A 22539-nucleotide genomic window follows, 5' to 3' on the forward strand; every position below is an offset into this window, starting at 1 on the left:
TCCTTCCTACACACATTTTGTAAAGTCGAGCCATAATTGAAATCGCTATAGTGAGATATAAATCAAATTATTCTTCACATCCAAAAAAATCCACATACATAAATGCCCATCTCATAACGGAAAAATATATGCAGAGACCAATATCTTATCCCTGCTCATATATTGAAATGGTTGTTGTGGTATTATATATAAATCAAATTATTCTTCACATCCAAAAACAAAGACAACTATGTGTACAGCAAAATTTTCGTTTGACATTCACATCTGTCCATCCCTGCTCTTATATATCTAGATTAAGGGAGCAAAAGCTGATATATATTTGATTTAGGGAGAGAAAGTTTATATATATCTGGATTAAGGGAGTGAAAGTTGTGTGACAGACCCCACTCACTATGGCCCCGAGAAACCCCAAATCATCAAGATAGAGAGAAGTGTGTTAATATAGTAAGAACCAATAAAAGTGTTAGCGCTATTGAAGAGATGGGATTCGTGATGCAAACTGCAGATGGAATTACAAATGCTCACATAGAATTCCCATTTAACACATGCAAATTTCATTGATTCACCCACTTCTTAGCATGATAGATGGCTACACAAATGTAAAACAACAAGGGAATTATACAACAAATCCATATGAAATTTACTCATTTAACAATGGATTTCATGCTAGATCATGACTACAGTGAAATCCATGAGGATTAATATTCTATTTTCTACACAGAATTCAAAGATTAACTAATTTTTCTAATAGAATTTGTCCAAAAAACTGACTGCATGGAATGAGAATGATTCAAAGCCCACCCATAGACATTTAGCATGGATATCGACCCAAGCCAAACTAGTAAACCAAAAGGACTAAGATAGACCTGCAAGGATGATGTTGTTTCAATGTTATACAAATGAATTATTATATTTATGTCTTAAAAGTTAATAGTTTCCCATTATCATTGTTAAATATTTTTTGTGAAATTCCTTTTTGCCTCAAAATACAATTTCTGATATATGTTCTTTCAATGTTGACTCAACAATTCTTTTGCAAAGTACAATTCTATTTTCTATGAACAAGTGAATTTTTATGAAGCATATCTCAACTCTTAGAAACTGTTGATGCAGGTTTGCAGATCGATTTGAAATTTTACTAGTGGAATATTCAGTGATATGTCAAAAGATAATCGTGGGAAGAAATCATCAAGGCAAATGGATGTATTATCATACTTCCAAAAGGCTCCATCCAAAAATACACATTCTCTTCATGATTCAAGCTCCTTTGAACAATCTGTTACTGAGAGAGAGGTTAACTCTTGTGGAAATGCATTTGATATCCATACGATTGATGAAATAATAGGTTCCTCAAGTGATCAGGGTGAGATAAATGCAGTTTCAACATAAATTGGTGATGAAAATGTTAAATATTTTTCCTTGGAAGGTGACACAATCCATTCGCGGAAAAGGAAAAAACGCCAGTGGAAAACTCAAAAGGTAGTGAAATTTCAAATGAAGCTAGTTACAATACAAAAGCATGTAGGAAAGGTGTATGAAAAGAAAATTGTAAATGGTTAAGAGAAATCTATTGTTAGATGGAAATATTCTAAGGAATGTCGACATATTGAATATGCAGAAGAATATAAAAAATATTTAATAAGTAAGAGGAAACTTGAGGCAAGTGGAGGAACCATCATATCTCTATTTGAAAAGACGATGGAAAGAAATTTGTTATCCAAGACGATACAATTGAGCACTATATTTCACATCTTATCTAAAGTTCATCCTATTTCAGATTATCCAAATCACATGAAATTTTTATCTTTTCTTCAAGTTTCAAACTTTCCATCTTCTCATTGGTCTGTAACCAATGGTTGGGAATGGGCAAGATATCTAGCTCAAGTAGAAAAGGATGATTTGAAAGAGAAGATTGCAAATTCTAGGTTTTTGGCATTGTCTTTGGATGAGGTTACGGCTATAGATAATACTTCATGGATTTGCATGAGAATTTATATGGTTAATGACCATATTAGGCATTCCTATCTACTTGGGATTAAAAAGATGAGAGAGACTTCTACAGCTGAAAATATTTATGAAATTATTCTTAATGGTTTGAAGGAAAGTGGTATGGATCATTTAATTATTGCAAAAAAGTTGGTATGTGTTGGAGCAGATGGAGCATCGGTAATGCTACAACAATGGAATGCCTTTGTGTTAGGCTACAACTATCAACTTCAACATATATGCTTAATATTCATTATATGGCTCATAGGATGAATCTTGCATTTAAAATAGTAAGCAAGTTTCCATCAGTGTCAAAAGTGTTGGGTGTGGAGCCTGATTATCTTCTATAGTACCGGCATATTGGACCCTAGTTCAAAATGGGGTGGCAACGCCGCCCATAAAATAATTGCTGCCGAAATTGCCTTGTAAAAGTATAGTAATTTCTAGTCAATCTGGGCCGTTCATTAGGCGGATGATCTGACGGTAGAACTTATGTTTAGTTTAGGGTTTTTTGCCCTAGAAGGCAACCCCTCTCTTTATATGAGGGTATTGTATTTGAGGCTGTGATATAGATGTGTATTCGGTGAGCGAGAAACATAGAGGTGAGACTGTGAGAGAAAACAGAGGATATTACAGCGGTTTTGCTGTAGGTTGTATCTCTTCATTTTGCTGGATAATAGAAAGGAAGGACTGGCTGTTCGGGGTGGACGTAGCCTAAACTGGGTGAACCATGTATATCTGTGTCTCTCTTGTTTTGTGCGTTTTCTGTGTTTATATTTCTGCAATATTTTATGTGTTCCATTGCTCCGTAATATATAATTTTCTAACAAAAAGTTGAAGATCTTGTACGTGAGACTCATGCATACTTTTCTTGTAGTCCTAAACAATATTTAGAGTTTCAACAATTTATAGATGGTGTTAGGGATGGAAAAAAACTACTGAAAGATGTTGATACAAGATGGATCTCATTAAATGGACCAACTCAAAGACTATTTAGTGAGTTCAAATATTTGGTAGGGTTGATGTATGAAAATTGCTACAATGTAGACAAAGCTCAAGATATTCTTTCTCAACTGAATAATATAGAGACATTATTGACATTGGCTGAAATTCTTCCTATGCTACATGAAATGAATGTCCTCGTGAAAATGTCTCAAAACATAACAATGTATATTGCAAAATACACAAATGTGAGAAAGTCAACATGTCTTGCATTAGATCATTTGTATATGATGTTAGACTCTTTTACTGGTCCAGAGTTTAAAAGTTGGACTAATATCATCAATATAGAAAATACTGAAAAAAAATTTGACATTTGATGAAAAAGGGATACTAAGTATCACATTGCGTGGGTATATGGTTCCCTTTTATTATATTAGTAAGACGGGATGAATCACAAAATATTTCCACATGTCAAGAGACCAATTTGATAATATTGTGATTTCAGTGACACCAGATTTGATAGAAATTGCAAGATCACTATCATTAGAGATAAGAGAACGATTTCCTCGAGATGAATTGTTGGAGGCCATGTATGTGGTATACCCTCAATATTGGAACAAGTATCAATGTCCAAGAACTTTAAAAGCCAACTTTCAAAAAAGATTAAAATGTTTGGTAGACCATTTTTGCAAGAAAGTCTCGATACATGGAGAACAAATTGAAGTTATTTTAGGTTCATCAAAATTGTATCAACAAGGTGGATGCTTTGCTAAAACAATGTGGAAGCAATATCCTTTTTTAGAGAATAATGAAAATGGTGCTATAACAAGATTATGGACTACTTTAAGTGCTAGCCAATGCCTGCAATAAAACATATCAAAATATTTCAAATTAGCAAATTTGTGTTAAACCATGATTTTTGGATCAGTGGAGGATGAGAGAATGTTTAGTACATTATCATTCTTGAAGTTGAAGTTGAGGAAAAAGCTTGATAAACACATGAATACATGTTTAAGATTATATGTAACAAAGTATGACATTGACAATTTTCCATATGAAAGAGTGCTAACTCTTTGGCGATCAGATTGTGATAGAAGGGGAGAAAACAATATAACAAATTTCTCTAATGAACTTGATATAGAACATAATGTTTTGGAGACTCATAATGACAGTTCATTTAGAGAATATCATATTCACAATTTAGAAAATGAGGACCAAGATGCGAACTGGGAAATTAAAATACCCTAGGACTCTTGTTTTGGTATACATGTTCCATTGATCATGCAAGATTACTATATGTCAAATTCAGGTAAAAATAGGTTCTATATTTGTATTTTTCATTGTAACATTACATCGACATTAGTTTGATGTGTGGTATTTTAAGATTGATGTTTCATATTTAATCATTACATTGTTTGTTTCTTATCTGTGACAGGAAATAAAGTTGGATTTGATGAGGTTGGGACCTATTTCTTTTCACATAGATAGTGTCTGACTATTATTAAATGATAAATAACTAATTTAACAAGACTAACACAAAGCATCAATGGGCTCATTCAAGTACATGAAACTACCTTGATGTCTAACTCTGATATCTTGGAAAATTTTAATGGTTTATATGTTGCTTGTGTTTGGGGCATTTTATTGAGTTTTGAGTTTTGTTTTGGTCAAATATTATGTTAGTCCCTTAAATTATTTTATTTCTTACTTCATGCTTAGATTCATAGATCTAGTTTTATAATTATTATTGTTTTCTTTATATATTTTGTGGTTTGAAGAAAGTTTTTTTTATTTCCTTTCACTTTGTGGCATGACTTTGTAGACTACTATGCTTATTTTATATTTTATTGGAAAATAATTATTGATATTTGGAAAGGGAAATGAGCCATGGGTAGCTAAGAAAAGAGAAAAATGGTTTATGTACTAGGTTTCTGCGCATTCATTGTAGGAGACCTATTGACATGAGAACGACATTCTTTTGTATAGTCTTGTCAGTCATTTGTCAGCCATGCTTTCAAGTCTTTCAGGTACTAAGTTGTTCGGGTCCCCACATGTCCTTAGGACCATTAAGGGATGAGATAACATGAGTCAGTCCAACTCATGCCCCAAATTTACTTTTTACCTATTGATGTAAGTGTTTGGTACCACTTATCACCAAAATTATACCATAACATAACCCAACTTGAAGACAACACTTCTCATCTTCCTTTTACATAAATTCTCTATGGATCTCCCTACTATACTTTCTGGAGACCAACATCCCTTCTTGGTAGGTCTCTCCACCATACCACTAATCACACAATAGACACACACTAGTAACTACCACATTCTATAAATCTCTCTAGTCTCAGTTATTGGTGTCCCTGTCACACTCGACCAATATAATCTTTCAGGTCTATTTTTTATCATATCTTTATTTTTTGTTATTTTGTGTATTTAACTTTAGCACCACCCTAGAGTAATGAGTTAGTCTCCTTTGGATTTGACCTTTGATTGGAAATGAAGTCAGATTTGATGAAGCTGAGACCTATTTATTTTCACATAGATAGTGTCCTAGTATTAAATGATAAATAACTAACTTAAGAATTCTAATGCTAAGCAACAATGGGCTTTTTCAAGTACATTAAATTGCGTTGATGTCTAGCTCTGATATCTTAGAAAATTTTAGCAGTTTGTTTGTTGCTTGTTTATAGGATTTTGTCAAGTTTGAAATTTTTGGTTTATTTTGGTCAGCTTCTTTTAGTCGCTTGACTCATTTCATGCATAGATCGATAGATATAGTTTTATTTTTATAATTATTATTTGTTTTTATACGATTTATTTATTTATTATAGCATTTTAACTTAAATTGACTTATATATATATATATATATATAGATATATATATATATATATATAAATATATACATATATACATATATAAATATATATGTACATATATACATATATATATACATATATATACATATATATATATACATATATATACATATATATACATATATACATATATATATACATATATACATATATATATATATATATATATATATATTAAATAAATAATTATAATAATATTAATAATAATTAAAATTCTTTTTAACTAAAAATTAAACAAAATAAAATCAAAAATAGAAATAAAATAATAATAAAATAGAAAAATAAATATATTTTTTCAAACTAGTTGTTTTCTTAACGGTTAGTTAGTTGCTCTCTTCATCTATTTAATTCATTGCCTAGATCTGATTCATAATCTTGTCCTGAAGATGAACCACACTGGATGGTTCGAATCGTGTCAGCGAAATTACTCCTATGTGATTGTTTCTGAAAGAATTTGTTATTATTATTATTGTTTTCTTTATATATTTTGTGGTTTGAGGAAAGATATTTGATTTCCTTTCACTCTCTGGCATGATTTCAGCGTCTTCACCTTTTAGAATATAGTAAAATATTATTCTTATTTTATATTTTCTTGGAAAAGAATTATTGATATTTGGAAAGGGAAATAAGCCCTGGGTAGCGAAGCGAAGAGAAAAATGGTCTACGTACTAGGTTCCTGCACGTTCATCGTAGGAGACCTATTGGCATGAGACTGAAATTCCTTTTATGCAATTACACGTTTTCAAGTCGGAGCTGAGTTCGTTGACCTAGGAAGAATAGTAATAGTTAATCATAATGCTAAGGATATTAGAATGTTGGTTTCAAAAGAGGGATTGTGAAAATTGTTTGAACTAGTTCTTATTTTGGTCATATTTACTACCAAATTTGCATCTTATTGATTTTTTACATTTGTAATGACCTTGTGTAGAGTCGGTTTGAAGAGCCCAATGTTAGAGTGAGAAGACTCACTACAAACCACAAGGACTACATTGTCTTGGATGACCAATGCTTGGAGGGCACCCGATGTTCTTAGTGTTGCCGAGTCTCTTCACTTGAAGCGTCAACGAATACAATGATATGGCCATAACATCACTTAATTTGATCCTATTTACTAATCTCCTAACATCATTTCAATACATCAAATTGTTTTGTTTTCATGGAATTCAGAGATACATCAATAATGTTATTTTGTCTTTGAAATACTAAATTATTTTTTTCTGAGATCACCCAGTTTGAGTTGTTTATTGTGCCCACCACTTTATCCTTTAACAAGCATTTGAAATTCAAAGCGTAATAAATCTCTTTTAGTTGCTTTCCAGAAGAAGATTTCTACAAGCCAATGAATATTACTGTGATTAAACTATATGTTGCACTTGGTACCATAGGCCTAGTAATAGGGTTGTACTCCATTTCAGTCTATGGCAGTAGATTGATTTCTAACTTCTCCATGTACAATGACATATGATATAATATATTACCCACATAACTATAACAATTTGAAATCAGTTATATATTCTTTATTTCATCGGGTGAAAGAAAATTACAATTATCCTTTTTCATTTTTGGCTCACTGAATATACAAAGAGAAAATTTCTTAACAATATTTCTTAGTTTTACAGCAATTTTACTTTTATTTGATACAAGAGTGGAGGTAGTCTTATATTTTACCTATTTCTCAGTGGTTGTTCTCCTTTGGCAACAACATCATCCTTCAACAAATACATTCCAGCTTGTACATAGGAAAGTTGATGTTTAGTAGAGGGCCCATAAGAGATCCTCTAATGGAGGTGTATTAGTTTAGTAGGATCACTGGATGAGGCACATGTATGAATGTATTGTCTTCAATTAGGAAGGCACAGTTACCCATCCAGGAGAGGGCATGCATGAATGTCTATTCTGTGAATGGTGTAGTTTTCTAAGTTTGTTGGGTGCATGAGTTCATGCATTCAGTCTATCCTACTGGGTCTTGTATTTGAAGCAGTGTTATCCACACATGATGATGAGATCCACTAGGTGCATTAGGGTTAGGTTTAGGGTTAGGGATTTCCAATGAAGCTAGATTTAATGGTTCAAGTCCTATAAATGCTAAATTGAAGAATTTCAAAGAAATGATTGGACACACATCTCACTCAAAAACGAAGACTCAAAATCCCTATGGAACATTGTGATATGTTGCTATGGATAGTGCTTACCTATGACTTTATACATCTACAAATTTAGCTAAGTTCTGTGGTAGTCCTCTGAGGGTCATGTAAGCTATCTATGGCACTTAGTTTCCATGGAAATTTGTAAATATGAAGCATTTCATTATTATGATTTGAAGGCATCTAAACTATAGAATTTTGAAGTCTATGGAAACATAAAATATATTGAATCTCATATATGTGATATAATATCCAAATGATATCAGAGTTTGTGAAAAAATAACTAATCTGAGTATGGAAAGTAAAAAGTCTGAAGTTGTGATATATCTATGACAAATACAAGACATATATAATAATAACAAACAATAATACATGTTGAAACCCTTATATGACATTCAAACTATGCAAGCTAGTGACCTATGCCTACTTAAAGATCCAATATCCTTAAAGCATTGATCAATCTATGAAATAGTAATCCAAAGAAGTAATAATCTCTATGGTAGAACAAGGACAATTTCAAGAATTTAATAGGTCTGAACAACTAATTCTCAAAAGGCTAAAAGTGTTATGAGATACAAAGTTTGATTTGTGAATGCATCCGATTTTTCTCTATGGAATAAGGCATCCAAAATTTTTAAAGTTTGAGTAGACATTTTTAAGGCAAGTATAAGAGATTAGTGTCAAGGATGATTTTTAGACTTAAAAATAAGAGGGTGTATGACATCCAAAATTCCTCTCTATGATTGATGAAAAATAATTCCAAGCCTCTCTCGAATAGTGACATGATTAGGTCTCCTCTTGAATCAAAGCCAAAGTCTACATGACTATGATCCCTATGTATAAAGCCAAGTTCTTGAGATAGATTGAAGGTCTGTAAATGATATGTGAAGTGGTAGTTTTGTATCTCAGTGTTGTCCAGGAACATGTCTTATCCTTTCTAAATAGGTCCAAGCTCTCTCATGGAACACTATCCCAATTATGAAAATTCCTATGACATAACATCCATGGAATTCAATTTATGATGTGAAGATTTTTCTCACAAAATAAAAGCACTAGATTTGAAGTCTGAAGTCTGAATTTTGTATCTTTGAAGAAAATATCACTTGTTTATGTGTACTCACAAAAATATAGAAAAGATAGATCAACGCCTTAGAATTCAGCCTCTTCAAGGGGGCAACCTCCTTTACATTACATAAATGAACAATTCTTGGATGATTCAAATGACAAAACCTAATTTCTATATATAGGAGTTTAAGGAGTCACAATATAACCCAACCAACCTAACAATAATAATATAAAGCCATAAAAATAACAATAGAGGGATTCTATGGGGCACAGTAATAACAATATGGGCACAATAGGGGCACAACAATATTAATAAGGGATACAACTACAATAGTAATGAGGTAATCACTAGTATTATTGGGACCTAACATGCCCCTCTCCTTCAAAAAAGTGTTGTCCTCAATGCTTGAGTAGTTCTAGATGCTTCTGTATAAAATTCTCGTCCTCCCATGTGGAATCTTCGACAGATAAGTTCTTCCACTTGATGAGATACTCCGAAATTGATTGATTTTGTAGCTATCGAGTTCTTGTTTCTGTGACTGCTTCCGGTTACAACATACTTTTTCCTTCCTCGTCAAGTTCTGGCAATATTGTTTGAACTTGGAGCTTGTCGCCTATAACCTTCTTTAAACATGAAACATGGAAAACTGCGTGCACTCGAGAAGCTGCAGGAAGCTCCAATTTGTATGCCATAGTACTAATCTTTTGCAACACCTTGTACGGACCATAATACTTTGGTGATAATTTATTATCCTTCTTAGCTTGCTTGAGGGACATTTGTTTATATGGTTGTAGCTGTAGTAATACCCAATCACCTACATTAAAACTTCTTTCGTTGTGATGTTGATTTGCCTATTGTTTCATTCTATTCTGTGCCAACATGAGGCTATCCTTTAAGAGTTGGAGGACTTGTTGTTGATGTTCGATGTGATGTTCCACTGCTTGAACCTTAGAATTTTCTCTTAAATATGATGTGATGGATGGTGGCTGATATCCATAAAGTGCCATAAATGGGGTGATTTTTGTTTTTGTATGGAAGGAAGTGTTATACCACCATTCAGCCAGAGGCAACCATTTGACCCGTTGTGTCTATTTATCAGATACAAAGAAACGAAGATATCCTTCCAAACATTTGTTTACCATCTCAGTTTTCCCATCAGATTGAGGATGATAAGATGAGTTATGAGCTAACTGAGTACCAAGACAAGAAAATAACTTTGTCCAAAAATTTCCAGTGAAAATGGGATCTCTGTCAGTTACAATAATCTTTGGGTTTCCATGTAGGTTTTGAATTGTTTCCATAAATGTAGTAGAAATTGTACTGGATTTAAATGGATGTGATAATGCACAAAAGTGTGCATACTTGGTAAGTTTGTCAACCACCACCACGATGACACTCTTTCCCTCAGACTTGGGTAAAACTGTGATAAAATCCATTGAAACCTCCTCCCAACGTTGGCTTGGAATGGATAAAGGTTGTAATAGACCTGGGGTCTTAATTGTTTCAACTTTATTTTGTTGGCAAACCAAACATTCCACCACAAACTTTTGAATATCCGATTTAAGGCCATCCCAAAAAAATTCCTTCTTAACCCTGTGGTAAGCTTTTAAAAATCATGAGTGCCCTCCTAAGGGAGAAGTGCGCAATTTCATAAGAATATTTTGTTTGAATTGGGAATTCTTACAGAAGTATAAGCGATCTTTGTACCATAACAAATCATTTTGCCAGCTAAATGTATCAGATGTACTGGAATCTTGTTGTAACTTTCGAATAAGTGCCCACACTTTTTCATCATTCTTCCATTCCTCCCTTGCTTCATTTATCCAATCTAGTTGGATAATAGAAATGGCACACAACAATGCTTCCACATCCTCATCCTTTCTTGAGAGTGCATCTGCCATCACATTTTGCTTCCCTTTTTTGTACATGATTTCAAAGTCATAATCGAACATCTTTGTGACCCAATTTTGTTGCTCTTCAGAGGATAATATTTGTTCTAAAAATTATTTAAGGCTATCATGATCCGTTTTTACCTTGAAGTGTCTTCCCATTAAGTAGGGTCGCCATTTCTTAAGTGCATGTAGTATTGCCAACATTTCCTTCTCATAAATAGCTTTGTGTAAAAACTTTCCCTTGATTGGATGACTTTCAAAAGCAATGGGTCTTTCATCTTGCATTAAAACAGCACCAATTCCATTTCCTAAAGCATCACATTCCATAATAAAGGTTTTTGTGAAGTCCGGTGTAGCTAAGAATAGTGCTTGACACATTACCTCTTTAAGATGTTCAAAGGCCTTTTTTGCTTCTGGAGTCATGAAAATGCATCTTTCTTCAATAATGTTGTTAGAGGTGCTGCTATTCTCCCATAATTCTTAACAAACTTGTGATAATACCCTGTCAACCCAAGAAATCCCCACTTGGATGTGGGTATTTTCCATTCCTTAATGACTTTAATTTTGCTAGGGTCTGCCTTAACTCCTTCATGAGATAAAATATGACCCAGATATTCCACCTCTTGTACTCCAAAGAAACATTTGGATCTTTTTGCATATAATTGTTTCTCCTCAATAGTTGTAGCACCCTGTCAACATGTTCAACATGATCCTTCCAAGACTTGCTAAAGATTAGTATATCATCAAAAAATACTAACACAAATTTTCTAAGGAAGGGTTTGAAAATGGAATTCATCAAACCTTGAAATGTAGAAGGTGCATTGGTAAGGCCAAAAGGCATGACCAAAAATTCATAATGACCCTCATGAGTTCTATATGTTGTTTTCAAAATGTCTTCAGTCTTCATTCTGATTTGATGATATCCTGAATGAAGATCCACCTTGGTGGAGTAAATTGATCCACGCAATTCATCTAGTAATTCATCAATGATCGGAATGAGAAACTTATATTTAATAGTGAGCTTGTTGAGCTCCCTATAATTTGAACACATGCACCATGATCCATCCTTCTTGTGCACCAATACTACTGGAGAAGAGAAAGAACTTTGACTAGGTTGAATTATACTAACCTCTAGCATTTCTGCAACCATACGTTCAATTTCACTCTTTTGGGCATAGCGATATCTGTACGGCCTGATGTTTGGAGGAACACTTACTGGAATCAGATGAATAGCATGATCATGATCACGAATAGGTGGAAGGCCTTTAGGAGTCTCAAATACCTTGGAATGATTGTCCAAGACTTTTTGGAGATCTAGAGAAATAGATGATTCCGATGTGGAAACATCTAGGGAACATAATTGTGCAATTACACCTCTTTGTTCCTTTTTTAGAAGCTTTGTCATACTGTTAGAGTTGATTATCTTTCTTAGTTTCCCTGCAATACCCCTTAATTCAACTTCCTTTCCTTCCGCAGAAAATTTCATGAAAAGTTCTTGAAAATTAAAAGCTATTGTACCCAAGGATTGTAGCCATTGGACTCCTAGTACAACATCAACACCTCCCATTGGAATGGAAAGCATTGGGCTAGTCAATACATATTCTCCCATGGATAGCTTGATATTATGGCACTTTCCAAAGCAATTTATTGTTCCTCCATTTGCAACCATCACATGATTCTCTAGTGCTGGATATAGGAAGCAATTCAATTCTTTTGCTATCTTATAATGAATAAAATTGTGGGTGCTTCCTGAATCAATCAACACTATTACATTTTTCTTCTTGATTTGTCCTTTTATCTTGATGGTTTGAGGAGTGGTAATTCCAGCCAATGCATTACAAGATATGGTCAGATTCATTTCTTCTTTATCTAGGCTTTGTTCCTGTAGTATATCCTCTTCTTTTGACCTTTCTTGCTCCTTTTCTTCTTCCTCTTCACAATCTATGTAGAATAATTTCTTCTCAGCACACTTATGAACTTTAGTGTATTTGCTATCACAACTGTAACAAAGCACTTTTTCTCTTTTTTGTTCCCATTGTTTTGGTGTCAACCTTATAGGTTGTGGAAGACTAGGGGCAACAACACTTCCATCTTTATAGTTGTGAGTGGTATGCTTCCTGGTTGTCATAATTTTGCTTTCCATTTTTATTCCTAACCTGAATTCCTTCTCTAATGAATCAGGTTCCCAAAGGCGAACATCATGTTGGATATTATCCTTTAAAGTCCTTATGAACACATCAATCCTATGCTCCTATGGAATATTTTTTACCCTTATGTTCAATTTTTGGAACTCCTCAATGTGCTCCATTATTGAACCCTTTTGTTTGAGACTTATCAATTGGCTAAAAAAAGTGTTGCTTTTTTTATCCTCATAATGTGCTGTCAATTCTTCCGTAAAAATTGCCCAAGTGATAATTTGTTTACGAGAGCAAAGCCATTGATACCATACAAACTGATTTGGTTCCAAATACAAAGTTGCAATACGTACCTTTTGTGTGTTTTCCACATTATTGAGATCAAAAAATTGCTCCATCTATAATATCCATGTTGTGGGATCCTTGCCATCAAACTTCCTCATATCGATTTTTGGAATATGGTGGGTCTTCAGTCCAACATTAGAGTCTATGAAATCATGATTAACATTTCTATTGTTCTCATCATGAGTTACCTTTACTACCCTTTCACCATTAGTAAGAATTTCTTGTAGAAACTTTGTCATGCCTGTCTTCAAGTCTTCCATGCATGTCTTCAAGTCTTCCATGCCTGTCTTCAAATTAGCTTCCACGTCATTCATCTTAGTTTCTACATCTTTATTTAAACAATCCATCTTAGCTTCTACACCTTTCTTTAAACCATCCATCTTAGCTTCTACATCTTTCTTTAAACCATCCATCTTAGATTCCCTTACTTTTTGTGCAAGTGAAACTTGTTGCACTTGGTCTTGTAATTTTGATATATCATGTTGCATTTCTTCCTCTTCTTCATGAGTCATGCTAGAGCTTTCAGGTTTCTTACTAGGTGTTTGAATTTTCTTTCCTTGGGGAATAAATTACCGATAATAATTCTTTACTATGCCCTTTGAATTCCTTCAAATTAATTTTTCAAACCAAGCTTATGCAAAAATTTAAAAAACAAACTACACACCTTTTTTCACTTTATAGGAGCTTGATATTGAATCTGATGTATCTCTGTAATTTCGAATCATCCAGTTCTAAAATTGTGATTTGCAGTAGCCCTCTTTGTCCTCTTTCTAATGCCACCAATCAGATCCAAATTGGATTCTCCAGGGAAGATTTATGCCAAATCTCCCACAGTGACCTGATTATAGACTAGTTCAAAAGAGCGAACTTGTACGATGTGCCACGAGTCACTGTTTCAACCTTTAGCTCTAAAAAATATATACAAGAAACTACAATCTGTCCTCTTTTTGTATCTTCTTATGAAATTTCAATCTAATGCTCAGAGAGAATGTTATGACAATTTTCCCCAGGCCACCTATTTGGAATATAATTCAGGAGTCTGCAAAAAGACCAAATTCCTCAGATCATATCTCCGCAAATATAGTGCAAAAAGCTTTGAAATCCGGATTCGAGGTTCAGCGTGATTTCGTCTCAAATGGGTTTTTTTTTAGATTCTGAAACATTGCAGAAAAAAATTTATAGTGAAAATTCCATGATGACCTATTTGGAGCAGCGAAACCCTAGAATCCAAAGCTCTGATACCAAATGTTATGAAACCAGCTCACAAAAAGATAGAAAAGATATATCAACGCCTTAGAATTCAGCCTCTTCGAGGGGGCAACCTCCTTTACATTACATAAATGAACAATTCTTGGATGATTCAAATGACAAAACCTCCTTTCTATATATAGGATTCTAAGGAGTCACAATATAACCTAGTTGACCTAACAATAATAATATAAAGCCACAAAAATAACAGTAGAGGGATTCTATGGGGCACAATAATAACAATATGGACACAATAGGGGCACAAAAATATTAATAAGGGATACAACTACAATAGTAATGGGGTAATCACTAGTATTATTGGGACCTAACAGTGTAGATATGTACCCTTGGCTCATGCAAGGGACTATGACACTTATGTTATTCTCTATGGATAATACAAAGGTCTATGGTACCTTCTACTATGATTAAAGAAAACACTTCTAAAGAACCTCGCATAGCATTTCTGAGGCAATATGAAAGACAGACATATAACAACTTATGGAAAAAATTGAAAGGAATTATTAACTTGATCTACTATGATGAGAAGTCTAAGTTTGTTGTGAACATATCTCTTTGAAGCACCCTAAAGAAATATATGTAATTTGTGCTCTAGTTCGATAGCTAAAGGTCTGAGGTACCTATGTTATAGAAAGATGATATATCAACTGAAGAAAATATATGTTGCAGATGACCAAATATTTGTAAAAATGGCCAGGTGAGGTTCAAGAAGTACATATAATTTTGTTCATTTCAAAGTTTTCTTGCAACCAATGACCTATGTCAACTATATTGTATATAATGCTAAGTCTTCTAGGTCATGGTGAAATCACATGAAGAATAAGGTAACGACCTTATGCTTCTTTGGAAGATAGTGACATATTATAAAAGGGTATGTATAGATATATTAGAGATCCTGACATAATTGATATGTTAGCATTCAAATCCTTTCCTTATATATGAAGATTAGATTTTTGTGATCAAGGAATGAAATGGAAATCTATCTCATGTATAGAAGGCTTGTCAATAACATTTCTAGGATTTGTAGCTAACACATTAGTATACTTGTAGAATTTGCAAGTTTGAAAGATGACATGTATTGAAGGATTTGGACATTGAAGCATCTAGGGTTCATAAACCCTAGAAATAATATGAATTAGAAAACCATATAATTAATCATTTCTGATATAAGAAGAAGCCCTAGCTCTTGAGAATGGTAGAAATGACATCATGTTGATCTGAGCACAAACAAATAATATTTTTCTTTCCTTTTTTTCTTGTAACATAAGAAGAGTTCTCATAAGAAGAGTAATATTGATAATCCATCTTTTAAGCATTGATGCAAAGCTTGGATGCAAAGCTTTGTTTGTTACAAAATTTCAAGAGCCAACCTGGAGGTGGAGACAGATCTGGCAATGAAAATCCCCCAAGAAGACTCATCTTTTTATGGTCAACATTGATAAATAAGGAATTGGGATGGGAATTCATGCAGAGGAGGTGTAGACAGGGACCACGGATTTGATTTTGTGTAGAAAGGAGGAATATAATATATTACTCTAGTTAACAAAATGTCCTTATGCTCACAAATATGGAAAGAGTCATAGCAAATCTTGGGTATTTCAAATGTGTGGAAAGAGGAGATAGTGGAGTAAAGTTTGAAGCAGTGATATATCAAAAAAGAATTGAAAGAATTTATAGCCTTGACATGCCTAATAATTTGGGAATCTGGATGGCTAGGAACAATCAAATCTTTGAAGATAAACACATTCCTCACCTTTCAAGTTTTCTCACAAGTCAGATCTAATTCTGACAAATTAGATCAATGGTTTCAAATGTTAGAATGCCTATCAAGCAAGATGCTCCTCATCAGTTGAAAGAGTTGGGACTAGACAAGATTCAAGCTTGGGGGATAAACACATTCCTCACCTTTCAAGTTTTCTCACAAGTCAGATCTAATTCTGACAAATCAGATCAATGGTTTCAAATGTTAGAAGCAAGATGCTCCTCATTAGTTGAAAGAACTAGGACTAGACAAAATTCAAGCTTGGGGTCTTTTTGACGGAGTTAGGCAGGGTCCACCAAAGTTTAGCAATGTTGAAGGAGTTTTGTTTGTATTTGATTCTCATCATGTCACATTTAAATCAAGCCTTGAGGCAGGATCCAATAACTATGCAGAGCTTATGACTTTGAGGTTATTTCTTTAGTGTGCACTAGAAAGGAGAGTCAAACATATTCAGAATGTTGACTATGCCTCCTTTTTCATAAACTAGATGAAGGGAAGTGTTGAATTACATAATATCCTGCTCATATTTAAAGGAGATCAATTACATGAGATAGCAGCCACCTTTGATGGAATTTCTTTACTCATATGTTTAGGGAAATAAATGAGGAAGTGGACACATATCAAAAGAGGGTTAATAGTTAGCAGTGGGGTCCATGGTTGTGGAGAAAATAAGAATGGAGTCTTTGTTGTTGCCCTGATTTCTGAACTATTTATAATGCTTATGTTTCATTTATTTTTCATTGAGTTTCTCCTTGCAATTTTTTTATAATTGTTATTGCAAGTTTTTGATTGGTTGTTTGTGCCCATAAATGTCATAGTGATGTAGGACACTTTTCATTTGGTTTTCAAGGAAGCTTGATCTTCTTTTGAGTAGCCTATTTTGCAGGATGTTTTTGATGCCTTTTTCCCATTGAGGCTACTAAAATATATGGTTTTGCAGTTTTTATGGTTCTTTTGGGGGTGGGAGTTTTATCTTCTTTTCAGTAGTGTAATTTATAGTTTTGTAGGCTATATTTGGTGTTTTATTGGGACTAGAAAATTCAATATTCTCCAATTTGTAGAACGGTTTTTCCCTACAACTAAATTGCTCATGGAAAATTGTTGTTTCTGAAGATTAGGGTTTCAAAATGAAGCTTAATTTGAAGGTTGTTTGTGCTATTAAATTTTTTATGTGGCTTTCTCTAGGGTAACGATCTGATTCATTTTACTAGTTGTTTTTGTGACAACAAAATGTATTTAGGTTCTGTACGATCTTAAGCAACAGAATGTTGCATTTGCTTTTGTGTTTTACACCTTTTTAGGGGAACATGATCTTGTATTCAAAAGCATAGTTGCATTTTCTTTTATGTTTTACACCTTTGTTTTGGGAGAATTTGATCTTGTATTCAGAAGCCTAGCTGCATTTTCTTTTGTGTTTTACACTTTTTTGGGGGGAACTTGATCTTGTATTCAGAAGCCTAATTTGAAGGTCATTTTGACTGTTATTGTTTTCAGTAGTATGATAGTTTACATGATCTACTTATGTAAAAACCGAAGTAGTAGAATGTTGGGTATTGGAATCTATCATTTTATGTTTTTTTAGTTGCAACATGATTTGGTCAAGAATGAGTTTCATTAATTTCTAAAGAAACTACATGTTCATGTATGATAATAAAAACCAGAATGATATTTGGATATCTTGTTTTTTGGTTTTGAACTTTTGATGAGGACTCGGTTTTAATAATTTATGAGAATTTTGAATGACATACTGAAGATTACATTCTTTATAATGCAATAAAATATCATGTAGGAGACTATTATATTAGGATATTGTTTGTCTTCAATTTGGATGTTTTCTTTATTGTCAAGACTTGGTTTCATTAATTTACTGAAAGTGCATGCTTAAGTGTATGAAATCCTTATTACCAGCATCTTGTATTCAGAAAATGTCAACTTGAATGTGCAGGACTACAATGCATTATGACAGCTGCAAGAAGTGCACTTTTGGGGGACTTTTTTGGTTATTCTGATCACAATTATTTTCTATGGGTTATGATGGATGATTAAATATGTATTTTTACAGAGGCCTTCATTTTATGTCTTTGTTCTGCTTCAAGCTCTGGTGGATGACACAGAGGATGGGCTCCTATGGGAGAGATGTCCCATTTGAGACTAAATTTTTGCTAGTTGAGGGTATTGAAGATTCACCTATGAGCACTAGTGTGGGTGATGGCATTGGAGAGCCAAAAATCTATATTTTTTTCTTACCACTGTTGGAAAGATCTATTAGAGCATTTTTGCAAGGAAATGAAAACAATGATCTTGAAATCTATCTGGAAAGCAGTAAGACTTTCAGGGATTATGAATGGTACAAAATTCTTAATGTGACTCAATTTGTCAATTCCTTGGAGTAAAATAGGCATTTTTATTTTCTCTTGAATTTACTTCGTATTTGGCATTCCAGAAGATCCTATTGTTGAGACAACTCAAGAAGTTTATTCAATTTTTTTTTGCTAGAATGAATCCATATGATGTTAATATTAGTGCAGTAAAGTGAGAACCTTTCCATGTTTCAAATTTCTTATTTAATTTCATCTCTTTTGGAACTTTTCATATTTCAGTATCAATGTTATGTGATTAACATCAATTATTGATAGCGTAGTATGTTGAGAGGCGTTCTAAAACCTTTCTTATTTAATTTACTCTCTTTTGGAACTTCTCATATTTCGGAATCAATGTTATATGATTAACATCAATTATTTATAGTGCAGGGTTTTTGAGAGGCATTCTAAAACCTTTTCCCATCGTGAAAGAAAGACGGTAATTTCTCATGGAATGGAAGCTTGGTTCTTTCCAATGGTGTCTGAATTTGTTCTGTGTGCTAAAAAGTTTAGCTCGCCTTAACTTTCAATTGAGAATGACACATCCATGTATTGTTTTACTAAGTCATTATAAGTTCTTATTGGTTCTATGTAGTCTTATGATTTGAATATTTCTCTTGCAATTACCTGATATACTCAATTTGTTTGGGTGGTATACATGGGAAGCATTTTACACAGATGTCATAGCTAAGGGTGTGAAACAAGGTTTAGAAAGCTATATTATTTTTCTTGGCCCCCTTTTATGTTTTTTAATCATACATGAACTCTTTTCAAGATGCAATTACACAGTGACCTTATCCTAATGGTCTAGTTCCAAATGTTTGTGGATTTTTTGTATTTATTTAACAGTCTAGAGAAAGGGGGCACCCCTCCAAAGTTTTTACTTGTTGATGATGGCTATAAATCTATTGAAATGGACCCTAATGCAAAGCCTCATCTAGTTGGAAATACAAAAAAGTAGGTTTGACCTTCTTTTCTCTTCAAATATGACATTTGAAGACAATAATTCATCTCTCTTTGAAATATGAGGATAATTTCCTTTTGATTCTCTACATTCTTGCAATATGAAGATAATTTCATTTTGATTCTCAAATTTCTAGTGGAACACTAAAAATTATATGGGCTCATAATTCAATTTTGCAAATTGGTTGACACATATAAAGGAGAATTATAAGTTTCAAAAAGATGGAAGGACTAGCCAGAGACAAGAGGATCCTGCTTTGGGCCTCAAACACATTGGTATAGAAGCAAAGAATACCCACAATTTAAAGTGATCTACCTTAGCTGTCGTTTAGGAATTACTCATTTATACTCCTTATTTATCTATATGCTCCAAACCCTGTATTCTAGCACTTGCCTCATGAATTCATAAGCTACATTCCTTGTTTATTGACTAGTCGATATATTTAAACTATCATTTGTATATGCAGACTACTTACCACCATAGTTGATTTGTCATGCTACTTTGTTTTGAATTTATATTAAATTTGTGTTATTCCAGGTACATTTATGTTTGGCACGCTATCACTGGTTACTGGGGAGGAGTGAAGCCTGATGTTTCTGGAATGGAGCATTATAATTCAAAATTGTCGTTCCCTATTGAGCCTCATGGGATTCTTCATCACCAACCAGACGAGGAATGAGAATGCGTAAAATTAAATGGATTAGGTTTAGTCCATCCCAAAAATGTGTTTCAATTTTATGACGATCTCCACTCGTATCTAGCAATTTTTGGAATCAATGGTGTCAAAGAAGACATCCAGAATATTATCAAGACATTAGGTGCAGGACATGGTGATCATGTTAAATTGGTCAACCAATATCATCAAGCAATGGAGGCTTCTATTGCTCGAAATTTCCCTATGTATATGTTGATCCAGAATTATGTATGTATATATTTATCCACAATTATGGATGTATATGTTGATCCACAATTATATGTTGCATTTACAAAATTGCCTTCATTTACTCATATCTCTATAAATTTATTGTGTCAAGGATAGAAAGTGCTAAATTATATAATGGATAACTTTTGGAACTCCAATGTTTAGCTCAGAAATACCAACATATTTTGATATTAACATGTTAGTTTAAAGAAAACATCGCGCTAGCCTTTAATTTAATACTAAAAATATCTTCTGCAATTTCCTGTAGCGAGGTATTCACTAAGATATCACACTATCCAAATAGGAGATCCAATATACTAGGTAAAATTTATCAATCAAATGGAATAGGGTAATAAAGACCTTGCAACAAAGGTTCTACAGTCTTGCAGCTGCCAAGCAGAGGACGTGCATTATGTTGTAATATGTTTCAAAAGCTTGAAATGTATGTTGTAAAGTTGCATAGCTATAGAGATGCACTCCATGGAAATAGATATTCCTGATTTCTGAGTTTTTCAGAGCATGCCTTAGATGTAACTATTGTACTCACCAGTGGAAAAAGACAATTCAGAAGAGTAGAAAAAAAGGGAATAGAATCTCACTTAAACATAATGCACACAAGCCAATCAGGATTCTATTCCCTTGTGTGCACTATGTTTAAGTGAGATTATATTCCCTTTTTTTCTACTCTTCTAAATTGTCGTTTTCCACTGGTGAGTACAGTAGTTACATCTGAGGCATGCTCAGGCAAACTCAAAAATTAGGAATATATATTCACATGGAGTGCATCTCTATAGCTATGCAACTTGAAAACATACATTTCACGATTTTGAAACATGTTCCAGCAGAATGCAAGTCCTCTGCTTTGCAGCCGCAGGACTATAGAACCTTTGTTGCAAGGTGTTTATTACCCTATTCCATTTTATTAATAAATTTTACCCAATATATTGGATCTCCTATTTGGATAGTGTGATATCTTAGTGAATACCTTGCTATAGTCAATTTCATAAGATATTTTCAGTATTAAATTAAAGGCTAGTGTGACGTTTTCTTTAAACTAACATGTTGCTATCATAAGATGTTGATATTTCTGAGCTAAACATTGGAGTTCCAAAAGTGATCCATTATAGATTTTAGCACTTTCTGTCCTTGACACAATGAATTTATAGCGATATGAGTAAATGAAGGTGGTTTTGTAAATGAAACATATAATTTTGGATCAGCATATATGTCCATATTGGAGTCTTTACAGGTCAGTTCCATAGAATTGTGTATGTTTTCTTGTAGTAAACAAACAATCTAGCCAATCTTTTATCTCCCTTGAATGTAACAGTAACAAATTTGTATTGAATATTTTATACAATTCCAAATATATTGTTGTTATAAGAGCGTCTGATGATTTATGGCCAAGTGATCCTACATCACATACTATTCATATTGCTTCTCTAGCCTACAACATCATTTTCTTGGGAGAGTTTATGCAACATGATTGGGATATGTTCCATGTAATGCCCCTTCTAATATATCTATTGTTTGTACTTCCAAGTTTATTTTCCAAGCTTCAAGTCTACAAATAGTAGATCATTATTATATGTTTATAATACAGAGTCTTCATCCAATGGGTGAATACCATGTTGCTACCTGAACTATTGAGGGGTGCTCAATTTATGTTAGGTAAATTTTTTGATTGGTTTTAGTCCTAATGGTTGCAATAGGTATATTCTATAACCTAGATCGGGGATATGTCCAGTACTTTATGTGTCCATGCATGAGTGTATGCATAATGTTTCAAATGAAAAAAAAAGGAAGATTTTTTCTTATGATGGATCCAGCTTAACCTCTGGATCTATTTAGCACTAAGAGGAAGTAAAAAACTCA

At 33.3% G+C, this 22539-nt stretch overlaps 1 pseudogene; it reads left to right on the forward strand.

Moving 5' to 3' along the window:
- The window catches only part of LOC149237327 (putative galactinol--sucrose galactosyltransferase 1), a 101117-nt pseudogene extending 78778 nt beyond the window's left edge, over positions 1 to 22339 (forward strand).
- The last annotated feature ends 200 nt before the right edge of the window (positions 22340 to 22539 follow it).

This window comes from Pinus tabuliformis, chromosome 8, assembly GCF_031772625.1.
Source record: "Pinus tabuliformis cultivar Carrire ecotype Pingquan chromosome 8, CPIR1, whole genome shotgun sequence".
In the NCBI taxonomy this organism is placed as follows: domain Eukaryota; kingdom Viridiplantae; phylum Streptophyta; class Pinopsida; order Pinales; family Pinaceae; genus Pinus; species Pinus tabuliformis.